General features: G+C 44.7%; 2 long non-coding RNA genes across 3 annotated transcripts in view; both read left to right on the top strand.

Moving 5' to 3' along the window:
• LOC309529784 overlaps nt 1–23,418 on the top strand; it is a 760,251-nt gene that overhangs the window by 354,632 nt on the left and 382,201 nt on the right. The window lies entirely within an intron of this gene.
• LOC309529756 lies at nt 724–4,175 on the top strand. The gene is made up of 2 exons (XR_014218419.1): nt 724–841; nt 953–4,175. It is a non-coding gene; the product is annotated as an uncharacterized lncRNA (long non-coding RNA).

Here is a 23,418-nt window from a genome sequence, read left to right on the forward strand (position 1 = left end):
ACATTTTATTTTTATAGGTCTCTTAATGGTCCCATTGGGCTCTTGATGCTCTTTGCTTCTTCATATATATATATTACGGCAACACACACACACACACACACACACACACACACTTGATTAATATTTTATGGCTACCTGGGTTGCCAGCAGCTCTCATAAATTTCATGGAGGGCTATTTCTGAGGGATATTAATGTGAGAAATCCCTGTTGTTGAGGAACTGTATCAATCACTTAAACATCAATACCTACATGCCAAAAGATGTATCACTACAGCATCTTTAAAGAGTCCTTTACAACTCACGTCTTCCAAGTGCCACTTAGGCTATTGATGAATGATCTTTGAGGTGATCCTTCTCCTTGACCAGCATGGGTTAATATCCATATGAACATTTCTGCATCAACATCCTGAAAGAGACCACCAAGCTGAATGCAGCTCCCCAGTTATGCATAGGGTGAGGTCTGCCAGATGTCTGACATACCCCACCTGCAGCAGCAGACAAGCTGGTTGGGGTGGAGGTGCTTCTCTGACCTCCTGGCAACCCTGCTATGTTTGTTGTTGTTGTTGTTGTTTAGTCATTTAGTCAGGTCCGACTCTTCCTGACCCCATGGACCAGAGCACGCCAGGCACTCCTGTCTTCCACTGCCTCCTGCAGTTTGGTCAAACTGATGCCGGTAGCTTCGAGAACACTGCCCAACCATCTCGTCCTCTGTCGTCCCCTTCTCCTTGTGCCCTCAATCTTTCCCAACATCAGGGTCTTTTCCAGGGAGTCTTCTCTTCTCATGAGGTGGCCAAAGTATTGGACCTTCAGCTTCAGGATCTGTCCTTCCTGTTTACTCCCAGGTAAAGTATAGGGTTGCAGCCTTAGAAATGCAGTCTTGAGGGAAAATAGATTTTGGAATGCATGTTTGGGGAGAAACACATGATCAAAATACTATTATTTTTTAAATGCAGATTTTGCTGGAGGCAGTGGAAGACAGGAGTGCCTGGCGTGCTCTGGTCCTTGGGGTCACGAAGAGTCAGACATGACTAAACGACTAAACAACAACAAAAAGGTGGAAACAGGACAGAAGAGGCTTGTAGGAAATGTCCGCCCCTACATAGTTCACAAGTTGTGCAGGCGCACTGGCTAATGATAATTTCCAGTCGACAACGATGTTGAAAGGCAACCAAATTTCAAATTTCCCTCTCCCTCCATTTTGTCTTCATGGAGCTTTGAGCTTGTGAAAGACGCAAACCAAACTGGGGAGCGAAGATGCAGTGCTTGCTTCTCTGGGGAATTTACCTCAGCGGAAGCAACTAGGGAATTCACAGTTCTCCAATCTGCTGCACCAGCACCGGCTGAGTTGAGCTGAGGAGGAAAAAGGGAAGAGGGGTTCTGTCTCCAAACTATTTCAGTCCTGGCCACCATTCACTTTTGCTGAGCATGCCAAATATGATGGCTGATTGAATCCCTTGGAAGTTACATTGGAGACCACCAAAGACTTGATGAACATCAAATAGCAATTAGGCTGTGAACCTTTGGTTACACTCAAGCTGAGCTGAATTTCAGCCAAAAAACTGAAGGATGGGAAGCTATACGTCCCATTACCCATCTCTGGAGTCATTCAGTTTCCCAAGACAGAGCGCGGGTCTTCTCCACCAAGAGCTAATCATTAGCTCAGTGAGATTCCTTCTGGGATGATAACATAGACAAGTGGTCTTGCAAGTAGTCTCCTTTTTATCCAGTTGCTTATATTGTGGAAGTCTAAAATAATTAGTCTGCTGTAATGAGAGACCTGTCCCTCTTTTTCTCCTTTTTACAATCTTACGTTCACTTCTCCACATTTCCACATCAGTTTGCATTTAAAATCTTCTTAAAAATTCATCAGCAATTTAGCTAAGTATTTTTTGTGTGTGTGCAAGCACTATCTTTCTATTATAATGTATTTTAATAAGCTAGTTTCACATAAGCTAGTTGCACATTTTATCCTAGCATATGCTGCCCATTACATGACTGCGTTGCAAAATATGATGGATATGTTTCAGTTCATGTAATGATTCAGGAAGCGTGGATTTGGTAGGTTCGCCTTCAAATGCAAACAAGAATGAATTTCTCCCCAATTCCTGTCTGCCTGCAACACAGAATACTGCCCAAACTCCCTTCAACTATAATTGCCCTGAGATCATTGGATGAATTTCTGGCCCTTCTGTCGATAACTAAATTCACGCTTAAATTTCACTTCCCAAGATTCATTACTTGAAGGTGTGACTGTTTAAAGTGGTATGGCACACTGCTTTAAAACTATACATTGGTACCTCAGGTTAAGTACTTAATTGGTTCTGGAGGTCTGTTCTTAACCTGAAACTGTTCTTAACCTGAAGCACCACTTTAGCTAATGGAGCCTCCTGCTGCTGCCGCGCCACCGGAGCCCGATTTCTGTTCTTATCCTGAAGCAAAGTTCTTAACCTGAAGCACTATTTCTGGGCTAGCGGAGTGTGTAACCTGAAGCGTATGTAACCTGAAGCGTATGTAACCTGAGGTACCACTGTAGTGTGAATGGGGCCTAGAAAACTAGCAGTCTAGAGCTTGACCTCAGTTTACCTCTCTATGCAGTGTAGTGTTGCCCAGTCAGAAACATCCCAGAAGCTGAGATTTCATGGCCCAAACCTGAGACCTAGGGGTAGCTGCTGGTGATGTTACAGGGGTGGGCTGGAGATGGCAGTTATATAAGAGAGGAAGGCAGGACATACATACATACACACACACACACACACACTTAAAGGGACTATGAAATAATTTAAATTTGGCTCCTGCTGAACCAGAGCTTGCAAGCTGTGTGCGCAATTCTAAAATAATAAAATATTAAGAGTACGCCAGGGGATTCAAGCCCTCCCACTGCCGGCTGGAGGGAACCAGGCAAATCTGGGGACTTCAGGTCAGCCCTGGAGGTCTGGAAACCCAAATCCAGAGGGCACTTCCCCCCGTGTAAAGGAACATTCGATCACGAAAGCTCTTGCAATCTAAAGGAGGCTTGGGCCAGGTTTGCCACCTCTGTAAGAACAGAGCCACTGTTTACACATAACCAGAGCTGCTTCTTTTTTTCCACCTGGAGCTCACCAGAACTTAGGTCCGGCACCTCTCATATGGGCACCATTGCCGTTCTAAGAGAACAAAGGAGGTGTTCATGGTGAGTTCTGGAACCTCTTTTTCTAGAAAAATAGCACTGCACATAACTACCATGACCACAACAGTAATATATACTTCAGTGCAGCAGGGACATGGGTGGTGCTGTGGTCTAAACCACTGAGCCTCTTGGCCTTGCTGATTGGAAGGTCACTGGTTCGAATCCCTGCGACAGAGTGAGCTCCCGCTGCTCTGTCCCAGTTCCTGCCAAACTAGCAGTTCGAAAGCATGCCAGTGCAAGTAGAGAAATAGGTACCACTGTGGCGGGAAGGTAAACGGTTTTTCTGTGTGCTCTGGTTTCCGTCACAGTGTTGCGTTGCACCAGTAGTGGTCTAGTCATGCTGGCCACATGCGCCAGAAAGCTGTCTGTGGACAAACGCCGGCTCCCTCGGCCTGAAAGTGAGATGAGTGGTGCAACCCCATTGTTGCCTTTGACTGGGCTTAACCATCCAGGGGTCCTTTACACACACACCCCTTTATTCCAGTGCAATATAGCAGTACAGCATGTCAGACTGGGACCAGGGAGATCCAAGTTCTAATCCCCACTCAGCCATGAATCTCACTGGATGACACTGGACCTCTCACTCTTTTCTCAACCTGGCCTTCTTCACAGGATTGTTGTGAGGATATAATGGAGAAGAGAACTATGTATCCCTCCCTTAAGCCCTGTGGATGAAAGGTGGGGTAATATACACAACAGAAGCAGTAGTTACAGAAGTAAAATTGCATCCCATGCTCTTGGCTACATGTCTGATTGAGTCCCTTTGGAATTTAATACCCACCGTTATGCAATGCGCAGCTGATCTACATGACATTTCACCTACCCTTTTCCTCCACATGTGCCCAGGCAGCTCAACAAACACAAACGAATTGCAAGCTTTCCTGAACATTTTTCCCGATGATTTCTTTCTGTCTTCGTTTCGTTTTAATGCAAGGGCACGAATCCTAGTTTATGTCATAATAGATGGACAACAATAGTGCAGTTTAATGAAAATAAAACGCTAAACAGTGCTACATGTTGACAGTGTCATGATGGATATAATTTGGAGTGTTTTCGATGGTGTGGATCTTTGAAAAATATCTGGCAAGCGAGCAAAGTGACAAATGTATTTAAGGATCTATGCCATTCAAATGATACCACCACATGTCTGCTTTGGAATTTTCCCTATTAAATGTGGGGGATATGGGCAGGAAAGCACTTGCATATTGTGTTCTTTAAACAACAACAAAAAGTGTTTGCATTGTACAGGGGGATGTCTGTCAATAGCACCCAACATTCAACATCCTCAAAGATATGGCTTTGTAAAGTGCACAGATTGGGCGGCGGGCGGGGGGGGGGAGGAGGGAGGGAGTTGATGGCAGAATGCATCGCTAATGCATCTATGAATCTCTCTTCTAAAAAAAATAATTACCCTATTTCCATACTACAGAGCGACGTGCTTCTGCTCCCCAGCAAAAGTCGTATGCATTTAGCGGTGCTAGGGGGCAATTTCTGATCGCAGCTACCATGATGTAGAAGAAGTCACTCTGCCGATTTCCATGGCTCCGTTCCAGCTTGACATTCACTCCCCAGCAAATCAGAATCCACAAAATAACATGGCTGTTGACTCTTTTCCCTTTCTCTCTGTCACCATAAGCGACCTCCTTGGCTGGTTTTTTAAAATTATTTTTTTCAAATGTTTTCCTGTTCTCCAAGTCCATCTGCTTTAAAAAGTATCCCATCTGAATGGTGACGGAATCATTAGCCACCCTTTTTTTTCCCACCATAAAGAAAGGCGCAGTCCCTCTGTTCTTTAAATTCTTTTTTTTTTTACCCAGTTCAGAAGCTCGCTGGATGCACTAATCTTGCTGAACACTTCAGTTTAGATGGTGTATCAATGAGGCATTCAAACCCAGCAGTTTATACACAAAAAAATTCTGTCTGCTTTGTAAAAGATTATCCTTTTATAAACACTCCACGGAAAACATAAAAGCAAATAGGGGACAGCGCATAGGACAGGAAAGATGTTAGCAGGGAGATTAATGCTGAATGGGTCGAAATGAATGGTGCTTACCCAAACGAGGTCCAGATACTTTGGCTGCAATGAAACATAAATAATGGGAATGACACATCGTTTATTCGGGATAATGAGTTGATCCGAAGTAGGGGCCTAGAACAAGAGATTAAAGATTAAATATCCATCTCCTGATGAATATCAGTAGCAAACTTTAACCTTTTCCTTCCAAAAGCACAATTTCTTTGAACAAATCATGTCAGCACAACACAATGAAGAAATGCACTGAAGCCAACTTAAATAGCCTTCCGACTTTAGTCAGGAGGTGTGGGGGTTAGTGGAAAACGCATCCAGCATTTTCTCTCTTGTTTTAAGAAAAGGATCGCTAAATATGTAGCTATCAACACTTTTGTGAGTGTGCAGAGCTTTCAGAATAATTGCGAAGGAGCCCAAGATAGGGCTTGGTGCATGGGGGGGTTTTTTTCTTTGTGTGAAGGGGTGGGAGAGGAAGACGAAAAGAAGGGGAGAAGAAATTTGGCTTTGCTGCGTTGCTAGTCTGCTAGAATATAATTGCCGAAAGAATTTACCCACTCGGAACATATACTTTGGTCGAGATACAATAACCCCAAGCAGCCTGCTGGAAATAAAAGCTACACAGCACATATCACATGCTAAATCGGAGTCTTGCATTCAAGGAGGGCTTGGAAGATGTCGCAGGCCTCAGATAACAGGGGTGGGAAACGCGGCGTGACAGGGGCAGGCACAGTCTGCTGGGGATAGGGAACGGGCTGCATCAAAACGCTGGCAGTCTTTCCAGACTGGTCAATTAGTGGTCCATCTTGCTCAAGATGCTGTAATGCAACTGAGGCAGAAGACACAGAGGACAAGTGGGAATCTGGATAACGGTGGCTTGCCCAGAACTTGGAACACAGCAGCTGCTGAATCTAGTCAGCCAGCCAAGACTAGCCTTGTGGTTTCGTTGCTTATGGCTGCCTCTTGAAACAATGATTTTTAATAATAATGATGATGGTGATGAAAGCGGGTGGTGGAGGAGGAATATTCTTTCCAAATCACATTCAGCAAACAAGAAGACCACAGCGGGGTGAATCACGTCAGGAAACTTTTCACCTGCTCAGTGGGAAGGAGCTGGATGTGTGTCTAAGCGGCGCTGTTAGATCGTGCACGGTGAATTTGGCCAAACCCACATGCATGGGCAGTTGGCAGGAAAAGACAGGATTTGCTTGGTAAATATTAGTTTGCAAAAACTCTTATTCCAGGGTGGCAGGCATGGATTTCTAAGGCGGCAAAAGGGATGGCCGTGGTTTATTTCTTTGTTTACTAGTTGCTCCACACTTATAGGAATGATACGGCTGTTAATTAAAAATAATTTAGTCGGTCAATTGTATGAGCTTTGGCTCAGTCAACGAATTGCTTAAAATGGCACAAAGTTGCATAAAACTGGTAAGAGCCAGTTTTATGGTGCAGTGATAACATTTGACACCTGGGGCCAGGAAAGACTAGAGACACATCCATGCTCGGTCATGAAAGTCAGGCCTTGGACCAGTCACTTTGTCTCAGCATAACCCCTCTCATAAGCCTGTTGTGAAGCTAAAGGAGCAATTCAGACTCCCCACCCCAGAATTTGGTGGGGCTTCCAGGGAGGTGGGACCACTGCTGCAACCCAGAGGCATAGGAAGGTAAGGTGGTACCCGGTGCGGAAAATTTCTTGTCACCCCCCCACACATTGATTTTTTAATATATATTTTTGCCTGCAAAAATGGTTTTACGTTATTTCATATTTTCTTACAAAGGAATGTGGATTCTGGGCCTCTGATAACAAGTAGGTGACTATGGACAGATACTTAAATCTACAGGATGGATTGTGTTTTGGCTTGTGTTATTTTATTTATGTTTATTTTTTATTTATTTAATAAAATTTATTTTAAAAAACCTGCAAAGTGGTTTACCGAAACAAAACAAAAAAAACAAAAAACACCACAGTAAAATCAAGAAAAATTAACAATCCTACTTTAAAACATACAAAAACTAAAATATTAAGATTAAAATTACTTCAACTTCCTAAGCATCTAGGTATGCTTGCCTAAAGAAGAATGCTTTTATCAGGTGCCCGAAAAGAGTCTAGCAAAGGCACGTGCTTTGTTGCAACAGGTGGGGAGTTCCAAAGTGCAGGTGCTGTCACAGTAAACAATGCAGTACAGATATTACGTGGAACCTGTACTAGTGCTTGAAACTACTGAAGGGGAGGTTTTATTTATCGTGATTTCACCATGCTCTGTATTATCTAATCTACTCGGCCTAGTCTCATTTTCTTCACATAGGCCGACTTTCCAGGACCCGGGAAGCCCAGCGGAGGGTAAGGCAGTAGGGTGGTTCATAAAAAAAAATTAAAATAAAAAAGCCTGCTTCAAAGGTCTTATCTTGCTAAACTAGGGATTATATAGCTATATCTGAAATTTCTTGCATATCAGTTAATATCTTGACCCTGCTCCACTGAATTGAAATTTTGGCCTTCACTACATAGGGAAACGGCCAAGTAAACAGCTACAGTGGTACCTCGGGTTAAGTACTTAATTCGTTCCGGAGGTCCGTTCTTAACCTGAAACTGTTCTTAACCTGATCAGAGTTTGCAGGGCAGCGGCGCAGGGCAGTTATATCCATCTTTTAGATTTAGGGGAGCTAGTCTCAAACGTTTGTTGGCGGAGACCTAGGTTTTTTTGTGGGGGAAGTTATTTGTCCTGTCTTCAAGCTTTTTATGATGGAGGACCTCTGTAGCCACCCCCAACGACACGATCTCAAGATGGAAGGGGAGGGAACAGCTGCAGTCGCCTGCGATTCCTGCGCAATGTTTGCCATCTTGCCAAAGGTTGCAGGCAGCTTTACCTGCAGCAATTGCATGTTGATTGCCCTTTTAAAAGACAAAGTCCAGCAACTGGAGGAACGTGTAGCTACGCTCCAAAGAATTAGAGAGCTGGAGCTCTTCTTGGAAGCAACAGAGCACACTGTCCCCACCAAGGAGGAGAAAGGGGGCTCCCCTGAGAAGGAGGCTAGTTCACCAACACAGGAGCCAGATATATGGAGAAACATGACTCAAAGAAGTAGGAGGCCCAGGGTTCACTCTGATTGTTTAGAAATACACAATCGCTTTGAGGTCCTCTCCCCTAGCATGGAAGACGAAGAGCAGACTCCATTTGAGGATCTCTCCCTTATTACAGTCGATCAGGTATATGAAGACGAGCAGCAAAGTCAGTCCTCAGGGAATGTGCAGGCGACCTTGGAACGGACAGCTCACGGAAGAACCCCGACCAAACCCAAGAGGAGGCGTGTAGTGGTGATAGGGGATTCCCTACTGAGGGGAACAGAAGCAGTGATCTGTGGGCCTGACAAGATGTCTCGGGAAGTGTGCTGTCTCCCCGGGGCTAAGATCCAAGATGTAACTGAACGACTGCAAGGAATCATAAAACCCACTGACAAATACCCCTTCCTCTTGGTTCATGTGGGAACCAATGACACTGCAAGCAATAGCCTCCAGAAGATCAAAAGAGACTACGAGGCTCTCGGCAGGAAATTGAAGCAACTAAATGCACAAATTGTCATCTCGTCTGTCCTCCCAGTTGAACGACGTGGCCCAGGGAGAGAGGGGAAAATAGTGGAAGTGAACAGCTGGCTTCGCAAATGGTGTAAACAGGAACGGCTTGGATCCTTAGATCACGGACTGCAGTTTCTTGAAGATGGACTTCTGGCAAGCGATGGGCTGCACCTCACAACGGTTGGGAGGAATGTTTTTGCCAAAAATCTCAGAAACCTCATCAGGAGGGCTTTAAACTGACTAATGTGGGGGAGGGAGACAGTGCTTCTGAAGGTAGGAGTCTATCAATTGATGAAGATGATCATCCAAATGTCATAGACCAAATGGAGCAAACAGCACGCAGGCCTAGTGGTGGGAGGAAAAATCCTTAAATAAGAGACACGGGGGAATGATTAATGGACTTCAGTGTCTGTACACTAATGCACAAAGCATGGGAAATAAACAAGATGAGCTTGAGCTCTTGGTACAGCAAACTAAATATGACATAATAGGCATCACTGAAACCTGGTGGGATAAGTCCCACGATTGGAATGTAATAATGGGGGGATACAATCTATTTCAGAGAAACAGACCAGACAAGAAAGGAGGAGGAGTGGCGTTATATGTCAGGGATGTGTATACCTGTGAAGAGATCCAAGATTTAGAACCTCAAAGCCAAAGTGAGAGCATTTGGGTCAAAATTAAGGGAGAGAAGAATAACAGAGACCTCATTGTGGGAGTTTACTATAGATCCCCAAGCCAAACGGAGGACATAGATGATGCCTTCCTGGAACAGATGGCCAAGCATGCAAAAGGAAGGGAGATAGTAGTAATGGGGGACTTCAACTACCCGGATATTTGTTGGACGTCAAACTCAGCCAAGAGCATAAGGTCAAACAGATTCCTCACTGGCCTTGCAGACAACTTCATTGTCCAGAAAGTGGGAGAAGCAACAAGAGGAACAGCCATTTTAGATCTGGTCCTAACCAATGTTGATGACCTGGTTAGTGGGGTAGATGTGGATGGATCATTAGGCGCAAGTGATCATGCTCTTCTGAAGTTTACAATACAGCGGAAAGGAGCAGCCAAGCATACTAGGACTCAATTTCTTGACTTTAAGAAAGCTGACTTCATAAAACTTAGGGAAGTGCTGGGTGAGATCCCATGGACAGCAATACTAAAAGGAAAGGGAGTTCATGATGGCTGGGAGTTTGTTAAGAGGGAGATAGTAAAAGCACAATGTCAGGCAATACCAATGAGACGGAAACATGGAAGGTGCCTAAAGAAGCCAGGGTGGCTATCTAAAGAACTTTTAACTGAATTAAGATTAAAAAAGGATGTGTACAAAAAATGGAAAAGGGGGGAAACCACCTAAGAGGAATTCAAACAAATAGCCAGCACGTGTAGACACAAAGTCAGAAAAGCTAAAGCACAGAATGAACTCAGGCTGGCTAGAGAGGTTAAAAGCAACAAAAAAGGCTTTTATGGGTATGTTCGTAGCAAAAGGAAGAACTAAGAAACAGTGGGGTCACTCAGAGGAGAAGATGGTGAAATGCAAACAGGAGACACAGAAAGGGCTGAACTCCTCAATGCCTTCTTTGCCTCAGTCTTCTCCGATAAAGAAAACAATGCCCGACCTGAAGAATTTGGAGCAAATGATTCAGCAAAGGAAACACAGCCCAGAATAACTAAGGAGATAGTACAAGAATATTTGGCTAGTTTAGATGTATTCAAGTCTCCAGGGCCAGATGAACTGCATCCAAGAGTATTAAAAGAACTGGCAGATGTGATCTCAGAACCACTGGCAGTCATCTTTGAGAATTCCTGGAGAACAGGCGAAGTCCCGGCAGACTGGAGGAGGGCAAATGTTGTCCCTATTTTCAAAAAGGGGGAAAGAGAGGACCCAAATAATTACCGCCCAGTCAGTCTGACATCAATAGCAGGGAAGATTCTGGAGCAGATCATTAAGCAAACAGTCTGTGAGCACCTAGAAAGGAATGCTGTGATCACCAATAGTCAGCATGGATTTCTGAAAAATAAGTCATGTCAGACTAACCTGATCTCGTTTTTTGACAGAATTACAAGCCTGGTAGATGAAGGGAACGCAGTGGATGGAGCCTACCTTGATTTCAGCAAGGCATTTGACAAGGTACCCCATGATATTCTTGTAAAGAAGCTGGTAAAATGCGGTCTTGACTATGCTACCACTCAGTGGATTTGTAACTGGCTGACTGACCGAACCCAAAGGGTGCTCATCAATGGTTCCTCTTCATCCTGGAGAAGAGTGACTAGTGGGGTGCCACAGGGTTCTGTCTTGGGCCCGGTCTTATTCAACATCTTTATCAACGACTTGGATGATGGACTCAAGGGCATCCTGATCAAATTTGCAGATGACACCAAACTGGGAGGGGTGGCTAACACCCCAGAGGACAGGATCACACTTCAAAACGACCTTGACAGATTAGAGAACTGGGCAAAAACAAACAAGATGAATTTTAACAGGGAGAAATGTAAAGTATTGCACTTGGGCAAAAAAAATGAGAGGCACAAATACAAGATGGGTGACACCTGGCTTGAGAGCAGTACATGTGAAAAGGATCTAGGAGTCTTGGTTGACTACAAACTTGACATGAGCCAACAGTGTGACGCGGCAGCTAAAAAAGCCAATGCAATTCTGGGCTGCATCAATAGGAGTATAGCATCTAGATCAAGGGAAGTAATAGTGCCACTGTATTCTGCTCTGGTCAGACCTCACCTGGAGTACTGTGTCCAGTTCTGGGCACCACAATTCAAGAAGGACACTGACAAACTGGAACGTGTCCAGAGGAGGGCAACCAAAATGGTCAAAGGCCTGGAAACAATGCCTTATGAGGAACGGCTAAGGGAGCTGGGCATGTTTAGCCTGGAGAAGAGGAGGTTAAGGGGTGATATGATAGCCATGTTCAAATATATAAAAGGATGTCACATAGAGGAGGGAGAAAGGTTGTTTTCTGCTGCTCCAGAGAAGCGGACACGGAGCAATGGATCCAAACTACAAGAAAGAAGATTCCACCTAAACATTAGGAAGAACTTCCTGACAGTAAGAGCTGTTCGACAGTGGAATTTGCTACCAAGGAGTGTGGTGGAGTCTCCTACTTTGGAGGTCTTTAAGCAGAGGCTTGACAACCATATGTCAGGAGTGCTCTGATGGTGTTTCCTGCTTGGCAGGGGGTTGGACTCGATGGCCCTTGTGGTCTCTTCCAACTCTATGATTCTATGATTCTATGATTCTATGAAGCACCACATTAGCTAATGGGACCTCCCGCTGCTGCTACGCGATTTCTGTTCTCATCCTGAAGCAAAGTTCTTAACCCAAGGTACTATTTCTGGGTTAGAAGAGTCTGTAACCTGAAGCGTATGTAACCTGAAGCGTCTGTAACCCGAGGTACCACTGTATTTTCATGGAGGAGGGTCAAGATATTAACTGATATGCATGCAATTTCAGATATAGCTATATAATCCCTAGTGTACTAAGATGCCTTTGGAGCAGGCATTTAAAATAATAATAATAATAATAATAATAATAATAATAATAATAATAATAATAATGAACCGCCCTTGTAGGGCAGTAATTGTTCCTTTATAATTTGTCACACCCCCTCCATGATGGTACCTGGGGCAGCCTCCTCCCCCCGCCTCCCCTTTCCTATTCCCCTGCTGCAACCTCAGCCCCACCACATATGACAACTGGAGCAGAAGATGCAACAGACAGCAAGATCGCTGGCGCCACGATCAACCCTGAATCACACGTGGTTCATGATGCTGGTTCAGTGCTGTGCCCTCCCGCCACCAGAAAGCCCCGTTATGGATCTCAAGGTTCTGGCAAAAAAGAAAAAAAGGAGATCTCACAAGCCTGGTGTCGGCAAGGGAGCTGAGGCACTAGTGATCTTTGCAAGATTGGCTTGAGGCTGAAGATCGGACTGTGATCAGACTGAGTGTGGGGGCAAGGAGAGAATGTTGGGAGGACAAGGGACAAGACTCAAAGAGAAAATAGGCACAGAAAGCTGAATAAGTTTATACTTGGCAATAATTCATGTTAGTACAAAGGACAGCATCTTAAAAAGCAGAGACATCACCTTGCCAACAAAGGTCTGTATTGTTAAAGCTATGGTTTTCCCAGTAGTGATGTATGGAAGTGAGAGCTGGACCATCAAGAAGGCTGATTGCCGAAGAATTGATGCTTTTGAATTATGGTGCTGGAGGAGACTCTTGAGAGTCCCATGGACTGCAAGAAGATCAAACCTCTCCATTCTGAAGGAAATCAGCCCTGAGCGCTCACTGGAAGGACAGATCGTGAAGCTGAGGCTGCAATACTTTGGCCACCTCATGAGAAGAGAAGACTCCCTGGAAAAGACCCTGATATTGGGAAAGATGGAGGGCACAAGGAGAAGGGGACGACAGAGGACGAGATGGCTGGACAGTGTTCTCGAAGCTACCAACATGAGTTTGACCAAACTGTGGGAGGCAGTGGAAGACAGGAGTGCCTAGCGTGCTCTGGTCCATGGGGTCACGAAGAGTCGGACACAACTAAACAACAACAACAAAGGACCAAAGGAGGCTGCCTTCTACTGAGTCAGACCACTGGTCCAACTAGCAGTATATAAATGTAATTAATTAACTAAAACAACAACAACAGCTTGATATTGTCCATACTGACTGGCAGCAGCTCCCCAGGATTTCTGGAAAGTGTCTCTCCTAGCCCCATCAGGAGATGCTGGGGATTGAACCAGGGACCTTCTGCATGCAAAGCAGATGCTCTGCCACTGAGCTACAGCCCTTCCCTGACAGTAAGACTGGGTCTGAGATGTCTAATCAACTCTCTGTTTGCATTCTCCAACCCAGACTGCAGTCCATAAAGGAGTGCAGCGTGGATCATTTCAAAATCCTCCAGCCTACCAAATGTGAATTTGGATTCTGAGATTAGGCCTCGGCATCTGAAATGTGACGAAACTTGAGTGCTTTACACTTCCATGGCAACTGCCAAATCCTGTCAAACATCAACATCTATCAAGGCAAAATATCAAATCCTCAAGATGGGGTTGAAGCATCACTCCTAGCGATTTAAACATTATTTGTAAACATACTTTTCAACAACGGGCTGTTGTTACCTAATTCATTTCTCTTCTATTGCCATTATTAAAAAAATCTTCATAAAACAAATGCCAAAGGAGTTTCCTTTCCGCTTTTCTTTTTTAATGCATTTAAGTCTCCACTGATGAAAGGCTTTGAAGTCCTCACACAGCGGGTTACAAGTATTTTGATACTTCCTCATTAGGGATGGAACAGGAGCCAAAACAAGCCAGCAGGTGCCAATTTTACCCATGACAAATTAAGGCACACGACTGGAAACGGGTGGGCACTTCCTTGTGCCTAATGACCGTTTCCTCCCTGGTCCATATTAACAGGAAGTAGTTGAGATAGGGGGGAAGGCTTTCCTTGAGGACCTGAATTACCAAAAGCTCTGGAGTCGCTACTTCTTGCAAACAAAAACTTGGACGCCGTCTCCGACCCTGTGATTTCGACCTCATTTACGATGACTTCTTTCACCCGCACTGACGGCAGGATGAACAGGATGTTATGATTTATTTAACACTTCGGGCAGGCAGGAGGACAAGGTGGATGGTGCCCTTAGATGTAGTCTTTGCATAATTGATGCCTGCAAGGGCTTAATTTTTCCTCAGGGAAACCTTTTGACGGCAGGACTGCTTTGTAGCATGTTTAAGTGACACAGATTAAGTTGGACCGTTTGCCACAAAATAATAACATGCCGTACAAGAATGCAACCAAATTTCTGCCCAGCTTGCTTCTGTGAAACATGCCCTCCAACATTTCTCTGATGGAAATAGGGACATCCTAAATAACAACAAAGAACAAGAACACAGTGGCACCTCAGAAGTCAAACACCTTGCGAGTCGAACATTTTGGCTCCCAAACACGGCAAACCCAGAAGTGAGTGTTCTGGTTTGCAAACATTCTTTGGAACCCGAACGTCCAACGCAGGTTCTGCAGATTCTGATTGGCTGCCAGATCTTCCTGCACCCAATCAAAAGCTGTGCCTTGGTTTCCGAACGTTTTGGAAGTCAAATGGACTTCCGGAACGGATTCCGTTCAACTTCTGAGGTACGACTGCAATAACTTTACTATTTATACGCCTCCGATCTGACTGGGTTGCCCCAGCCACTCTGGGTGGCTTCCAACATATACCGTATTTTTCCGTGTATAAGACTCCCCCCGTGTATAAGATGACACCTTTTTTAAAAAACCCAAAATTAAGAAATTAAGTTGTTTAGCTTTTTGGGGGGTGGGGGAGGTCACTTCCGCCAATCGCTCACCCACCTGCCTGCCACTGCCAATCATTTGCTGATCACACAGTGGCTGCAGCCGCCAATTGTCTCCCTGCTCACTGCCACCAACAGTCCACCCACCCACTTGCCGCAGGTGCCAATCACCTGCCCAATTGCCACAGCCAATCGCCAGCAGGCCTTGCCGCAGCCACCAATCATCTGCCCACTCACAGCTGCCAATCTCCGGCATGCTGCTGCCATTAATCGCATGTCCCCTCTCTGCATTCACTATCCGTGTATAAGACGACACCCAATTTTTGCCTAATTTCTTTTAGCAAAAAGCATCGTCTTATACAAGGAAAAATACGGTATAAAAACGTAATAAAATATTAAATGTTTTTAAAAACCTCCCTATACAATGCTGCCCTCAGATGGCTTGGGGTCAGATAACTCCATACCCTCCAACATTTCTCCAATGAAAACAGGGACCTCCTAAGAAAAAGTGGGGCATTCCAAGATCAAATCAGAAACCAGGATGTCTTTTGTAAATCTGGGACTGTCCCTAGAAAATGGGGAAACTTGGAGAGTCTGTGGGAAGTGTTCTACGTCAAATGAGGAGTGCCGGTGCGTTTGAAGGCTTTCCTTCCCAACAACGGTCAAAATTAGTCCTGTTCAATGTCATCGACATAAAGCGTGCTGCATTTAGCCTTACGGAGATTGTTAAGAGCTTAAGCCCAAAGAAAGTCAGCTCATACAACACACCACATGACTCCTGGAAGGCCAATAAAGAGCCTGGAATGAGCCAATAAGAAACATGTCAGGAATCATGACCGGAATGAGCAGCAGTGCAAGAAATGTTATGTCCAATTGACTGCAAAGGGGTTGTTGTTGTTGTTGTTTAGTCGTTTAGTCGTGTCCGACTCTTCGTGACCCCATGGACCAGAGCACGCCAGGCACTTCTGTCCTCCACTGCCTCCCGCAGTTTGATCAAACTCATGCTGGTAGCTTCAAGAACACCATCCAACCATCTCATTCTCTGTCGTCCCCTTCTCCTTGTGCCCTCCATCTTTCCCAACATCAGGGTCTTTTCCAGGGAGTCTTCTCTTCTCATGAGGTGGCCAAAGTATTGGAGCCTCAGCTTCACGATCTGTCCTTCCAGTGAGCGCTCAGGGCTGATTTCCTTCAGAATGGAGAGGTTTGATCTTGCAGTCCATGGGACTCTCAAGAGTCTCCTCCAGCACCATAATTCAAAAGCATCAATTCTTCGGCGATCAGCCTTCTTTATGGTCCAGCTCTCACTTCCATACATCACTACTGGGAAAACCATGGCTTTTACTATACGGACCTTTGTTGGCAAGGTGATGTCTCTGCCTTTTAAGATGTTGTCTAGGTTTGCCATCGCTTTTCTCCCAAGGATCAGGCGTCTTTTAATTTCGTGACTGCTGTCACCATCTGCACTGATCATGGAGCCCAAGAAGGTAAAATCTCTCACTGCCTCCATTTCTTCCCCTTCTATTTGCCAGGAGGTGATGGGCCCAGTGGCCATGATCTTCGTTTTTTTGATGTTGAGCTTCAGACCATATTTTGCGCTCTCCTCTTTCACCCTCATTAAAAGGTTCTTTAATTCCTCTTCACTTTCTGCCATCAAGGTTGTGTCATCTGCATATCTGAGGTTGTTGATATTTCTTCCGGCAATCTTAATTCCGGTTTGGGATTCATCCAGCCCAGCCTTTCGCATGATGAATTCTGCATATAAGTTAAATAAGCAGGAAGACAATATACAGCCTTGCCTTACTCCTTTCCCAATTTGGAACCAATCAGTTGTTCCATATCCAGTTCTAACTGTAGCTTCTTGTCCCACATAGAGATTTCTCAGGAGACAGATGAGGTGATCAGGCACTCCCATTTCTTTAAGAACTTGCCATAGTTTGCCGTGGTCAACACAGTCAAAGGCTTTTGCATAGTCAATGAAGCAGAAGTAGATGTCTTTCTGGAACTCTCTAGCTTTCTCCATAATCCAGCGCATGTTTGTCCATGGAGTTTTCTTGGCAGGGATACTGGAGTGGCTTGCCGGTTCCTACTCCAGGTGTAAAAGGGGTATAGATGCTTAATAATGCTGAATGTCTCTGAGCTTCTCGATGTTCTGTGTAACCCTTCCTTATACAATGGTACCTTGGTTTACGAACTTAATCCGTTCTGGAAGTCCGTTCTTAAACCAAAGCGTTCTTAAACCAAGGTGTGCTTTCCCATAGCAGCGGGAGACTCAATTTGCAAATTCACTCAACAGGAAGCGAAACATGTTCTTATTCCAAGGCAAAGTTCACAAACCAAAACACCTACTTCCAGGTTTGCAGCGTTCTTAATCCAAGTTGTTCATAAACTAAGCTGTTCTTAAATCCAAGGTACCACTCTACTGAAAGAAGGGCAGTCTTTCAGAACTTTTAAAATATATATACACCTTCATGCAAATTAATTGAAACAAACAATGTAGTTTATTGTACAAAACTCACATATACATGTACAAAACTCACATACAGTGGTACCTCTGGTTACATACTTAATTTGTTCCAGAGGTCCGTTCTTAACCTGAAAGTGTTCTTAACCTGAAGCACCTCCTGCTGCTGCCGTGCCACCGCCACACGATTTCTGTTCTCATCCTGAAGCAAAGTTCTTAAGGTATTATTTCTGGGTTAGCAGATTCTGTAACCTGAAGCATATGTATCCTGAAGCGTATGTAACCCGAGGTACCACTGTATACGTACTTTACATCCGCTATTTTTAAGCAGCATTTGAACATGGTTTGGCATGGAGTCTACTAATTTTGGACAGTCACTCTTGATTTTCGGATCCCTGTACCACAGTTGAATCAGCGCCCGAATGAGCTTCTCCATAGTCATACAGTCTACAGCACAGAGGCAACTTTTGCATACAGCCCACAAATTCTCAATGGGATTTACATGCAGGGAATTCTCTGGCCAATCAAGTACCTGCATTTGCTGCTCTGTCATGAATTTGTTCAGCACTTTCGATGTGTGACAGGGGGCTAGGTCCTGCTGCAATATCCCAGTACCGTCAGGATACCTCTTTTCCAGTTCTGGAATAACTCTCTTTCATAGAACCTCAATATATTGTGGTGAGCGCATCATTCCTTCTATTGGCTGCAGGCTTCCAACACCATAATGATCAACTGACTTTTCGTGTTTGTTTTGAGTACAGGATTACGAGTAAGATAGAAAACATGCTTGGTTTCAATTAATTTGCATACCTTGCCAACAAAGGTCTGTATAGTTAAAGCTATGGTTTTCCCAGCAGTGATGTATGGAAGTGAGAGCTGGACCATCAAGAAGGCTGATTGCTGAAGAATTGACGCTTTTGAATTATGGTGCTGGAGGAGACTCTTGAGAGTCCCATGGACTGCAAGAAGATCAAGCCTATCCATTCTTAAGGAAATCAGTGCTCACTGGAAGGACAGATCATGAAGCTGGGGCTCCAATACTTTGGCCACCTCATGAGAAGAGAAGACTCCCTGGAAAATACCCTGATGTTGGGAAAGATGGAGGGCACAAGGAGAAGGGGACGACAGAGGACGAGATGGTTGGACAGTGTTTTTGAAGCTAGCAGCATGAGTTTGACCAAACTGCGGGAGGCAGTTGAAGACAGGAGTGCCTGGTGTGCTCTGGTCCATGGGGTCACAAAGAGTCGGACACGACTAAACGACTGAACAACAACAACAATAATGTTGCAGCTACTAATGCCTCAGTGAACTCTTGCCTCCAAGACACGAAAATTTCATGTCCGTTTCATGCCAGACACCGAAAGCCTGGGTAACTTTAACAAGCATCACCTAGAGCAATTCTTGCTCACGTGGGCAACACATTTCATTCTTCATCAACCAGGAAATACAGATTTATTTTTTTACTTTGTTTTTGTTTCGTATAATAGGATGCTAGTCAAGACTATTGGTCCAGCTAGCTAAGAACCAGCTGGCTCTCCGGTTTGGCTGGATATGCCGAAGACTGAAACTGGGACCATCTGCATGCAAAGTATCTCACATCCAAAACCCTAGACCAGAAGTTGGGAGCCTGTGGCTCTGCAGATGGTCGCCTACAACTCCCATCAGCCCCAACCAGTAAGGCTAATGGTCAGGGATGATGGGAATTGTAGTCCAACATCTGGAAGGCCATAAATTCATCACTTCTGCCTTACACTAACAAGCTTGGCACTTTAGCATATGTAGTGCATGTAGTGCATAACGAAGGCTGATCGCTGAAGAACTGATGAAAATTATGGTGAATTATTTTGAATTATGGTGCTGGAGGAGACTCTTGAGAGTCCCATGGACTGCAAGAAGATCAAACCTATCCATTCTTAAGGAAATCAGCCCTGAGTGCTCACTGCAAGGACAGATTGTGAAGCTGAGGCTCCAATACTTTGGCCACCTCATGAGAAAAGAAGACTCCCTGGAAAAGACCCTGATGCTGGGAAAGATGGAGGGCACAAGGAGAAGAGGACGACAGAGGACGAGATGGTTGGACAGTGTTCTCAAAGCTACAAACATGAGTCTGACCAAACTGTGGCAGGCAGTGGAAGACAGAAGTGCCTGGTGTGCTCTGGTCCATGGGGTCACGAAGAGTCGGACACGACTAAACGACTAAACAACAAAAGTGCATATTACCTTAACAATCCTTATGCCAACCCTGCAAGTAAGATAAAAATATTAACTCCCTACTGCATATGAATCTCTCTCTCTCTCTCTCTCTCTCTCTCTCTCTCTCTCTCTCTCTGTGTGTGTGTGTGTGTGTGTGTGTTCTAGGCTATACTTCAGTGGTGATGTTCACCTCACATTTAAGAAACAAAGTTATTTCAATTTTTTTCCGCAAGCTGCATTGAAGCCTTAATATTATTATTTCCATGTGCAATGTGTTAAATGTTGCAAAACTATCAATTCTGTCAAAACCTATCTGAAAGAAAACAAGAGACCCTGCAATCTTAACATCCAAACTGACTGGTGATTATCGGGAATTAAATGTGCAGGAATTCTAAATCTGAGATGTCTAGATGACTTTTGTTTTTCCATAATTGTACGAGGTTTCTACATAGTATTTAAGAATCAATTATATTGCAATTGATGCAATTAACGCTAATAATCCAGTAAAAGTCAGTCGGAGGTCTATTCAAGACAGTAGAAAAGAAGGACTATATGGGTGTTATTAACCTATGCTGAATTTTACCAGACATTTCCTTTCTCGCATAATAAATATACAGTAGTTAGCAAGGCTGTCATTATAATTTTGCAGGGACAATGGCTCATCGTGCTCTTTCCTATGGCGTCCTTAACTAATTCAACATACAGCATGTAAGCAAGATGAATCCTTTTTTAACTGTACTCCGAATCATGTATTACCCATCTATCATTCACTGGATGGACCTCGGTTATTAACATCTATGTTTTCAGAGATGTTAAAGGACAACAGTTGCCAACACACCTTCCCATTCCCATTTCCCTTTTGTGTTCTTGGTTGCTACATGCACTTGTTAATAAATCCCCCTCTTTGGATAAGGTTGTAATGTATTATCACTTTGCTGTTGCAGCTACACTTGACAGTAGCGGCTGGATCCATGAAAATCTGGCTTCTGCTTTGGATATAGCACTGCCATAGGCCTCGTTGCCCTCAGCAGCTATCTGCTTACATCTTCATCACAACTGTGTCCACACCCTCCAAGTGCCTCTATATATTTTTTCAGGGACACTCCCAGAATTACACAAACCATCCCCACTTCGGATTTGAACCCGGAATGTCCCTATTTCCACTGCTACTGCCGCCGCCACTGCAGTCCAGAAGGAGGATGAGCCGGCAAGTCGTCCTGAGTGGTGGTGGCAGTAGCAGCTGTGAGATAATATCCCATGGCCTCTCATTGCCGGCCTCCATCCTTGAGCAACTTGTAGCTGCTGCTGGAGAGTGGGTAAGGAGGAAGAGGAGGAGGAGGAGAGGCTACCACCACTCAGGCCAAGCCCCATGTGACCTGATGGCTCTGAAGTGATAGGCCGAGGACAGGGCTGCCCTGGGTAGAAAAGAAAGGGGGAGCAGGTTAGAGCACAAGGATTTTTGATGTTGTTGGCTTTTAAATGCTTTGTGTGTCTGCGTCTAATATAGACCCTTTCCGAAATTTATTTATTGGTGTGGGGTTTTTTTGTTCTTTTTGTAAATCTATGAAAGAATAAAATAAAATAAAATTGGGATTAAGGGGTTTTCTCGGGACGGTGTATGCTGTGTCCCGCTGCCATAGTAGTGGCGGCACTCGCCTTTCTTCTGATAGAAAATGCTCTTCATGGGAAGGCAAAAAAAGGGGGGACCGAGGAGGGTCAGTTGGGGGGTGAGTGAGAAAAGTTCCTGGTTTAATGTGAGGAATGTTGTAGGGTATGTGTCCCACCTTTTCCTCCAAGCAGCTCAGCTAGTATAGGTTTATTATTATGTCTGCACAACAGCCTGAGTGGTAGATTACGCTGAAGGATAGTTGCTTACTTAGACGAAGGCTGCTGCATTAGCTTTATGGCATTGGATTAAGATTTAATTATGAAAACCCACTGAAATTAGTGGGCTTCCCTGGCCAGGGAGGGCTATAAAAGGCTTCCTGTTTGGGTGGAAACTTTGCCTGAGTCTTGATGATTTCCCTGGCTTGTTGGGTGTGTTTCTCAGCTCTGGTTCCTGGCTTGGTTGTTCACCTCTGACACCATGGTGCAGCTACTGGTTCCTAAAGCTCAGTCCTTACACTCTCTCTCTCTTTCTGTGACACACACAACACAGACAGACAAACAAACAACACCACCCAAACCAATGAAAGAAGCAACAGAATCCCACTTTTGGGGCAATCTTGACCTCAGCAAGTGAAAACCAGTGTGGTTACCATGTCAAACTATGGCCTTGGGAGACCTGGCTTCAAATCCCCACTCAGCCACAAAGCTCTCTGGACCAACGTGGGCCAGTCGTGGTCACCCAGCCCAACCTACCCCCCGCAGGACTGTCGTGATGATAAAACAGAGAAGGGTGGGGCCATGTACACCACATGGAGCTCCTTGGAGGAAAAGCAGGTCATACAAGTAATAAATAAAGAATCGTAATTGAGGTGACAATGTGATGGAGCAACAACAAAAGCCAAACCCTGGTGTCCTGAATATCAGAATCGTGGAATTGTAGCATTGGAAAGGACCCTGAGGATAGCACAGGTCCTGATCCTAAACTTTTCAGTGTTGAATAAACAGGCATTTCTTATAGAACAGGAGATGGACAACCCAGCAGATTTTGAGTCAATGGACTTACCGTAAACTTAGAGAGCAACTGCCTGTTCTGTTGTTGATATTATATTAGACCTGAGGTTTAGCCTAGCTTAGAATTCTCAAGTGTGAATATGAGTCTGTTTCTGTATCTACAACTAATGGTAGGACACACTTTGCACTTACTTTGCACTATTATAAGTGTGAAGCAGAGAGAGCCAGCGCCAGGGCACATGCTACATTTGCTGTGCCAAAAATGCCTGGCCGTAACGCAGATACTTATTTACAGTGAAGTTATGACCTTACAATTTGATTCGCCGTGCCCATGCTAGACAATTTTATTCATTTATTTGCAGTCCACTTCACCACAAAAAAAGAATACTCAAGCAGGTTACCATAAAATACGATTTAAAAATATACAAGAGATTGCAAAGTCAGTACACAAAGATCATAAAACCAGTCCAACAATTATATACTTATTATTAGTGCTTTTCAATTTTTAAGAAAGAAAGGTACTGGTTCTCACCATGAAGTTGTTACAGTACGTGCCGCACACTTTTAACATTTGGAGAGGGGTGGGGGGAGGTGTACCCTTGAGGAGCCCCAGGGGGAAAAAACCACAGGACTTATTTTTTCTTACAGGACAGCCTCTCCTGGTATGTCCCGCAGAGGACCCTAAGGTCCATGAATAATAATAGCTAGAAGAAGAAGAAGAAGAAGAAGAAGAAGAAGAAGAAGAAGAGGAGGAGGAGTAGTTTGGATTTGATATCCCGCCTTTCACTCCCCTTCAGGAGTCTCAAAGCGGCTAACAATCTCCTTTCCCTTCCTCCCCCACAACAAACACTCTGTGAGGCGAGTGGGGCTGAGAGACTTCAAAGAAGTGTGACTGGCCCAAGGTCACCCAGCAGCTGCATGTGGAGGAGCGGAGACACGAACCCGGTTTCCCAGATTACGTGACTACCGCTCTTAACCACTACACCACACTGGCTCTCAAGGTCTTGGCTCTAAGGAAGGTCTTGGGCTCTAAGGAAGCCAGACTATCCTCCACCAGGGCCAGGGCTTTTTCGGTGATGGCTCC

The sequence above is a fragment of the Podarcis vaucheri genome, assembly GCF_965113315.1.
Source record: "Podarcis vaucheri genome assembly, chromosome: 3".
NCBI classification, from domain to species: domain Eukaryota; kingdom Metazoa; phylum Chordata; class Lepidosauria; order Squamata; family Lacertidae; genus Podarcis; species Podarcis vaucheri.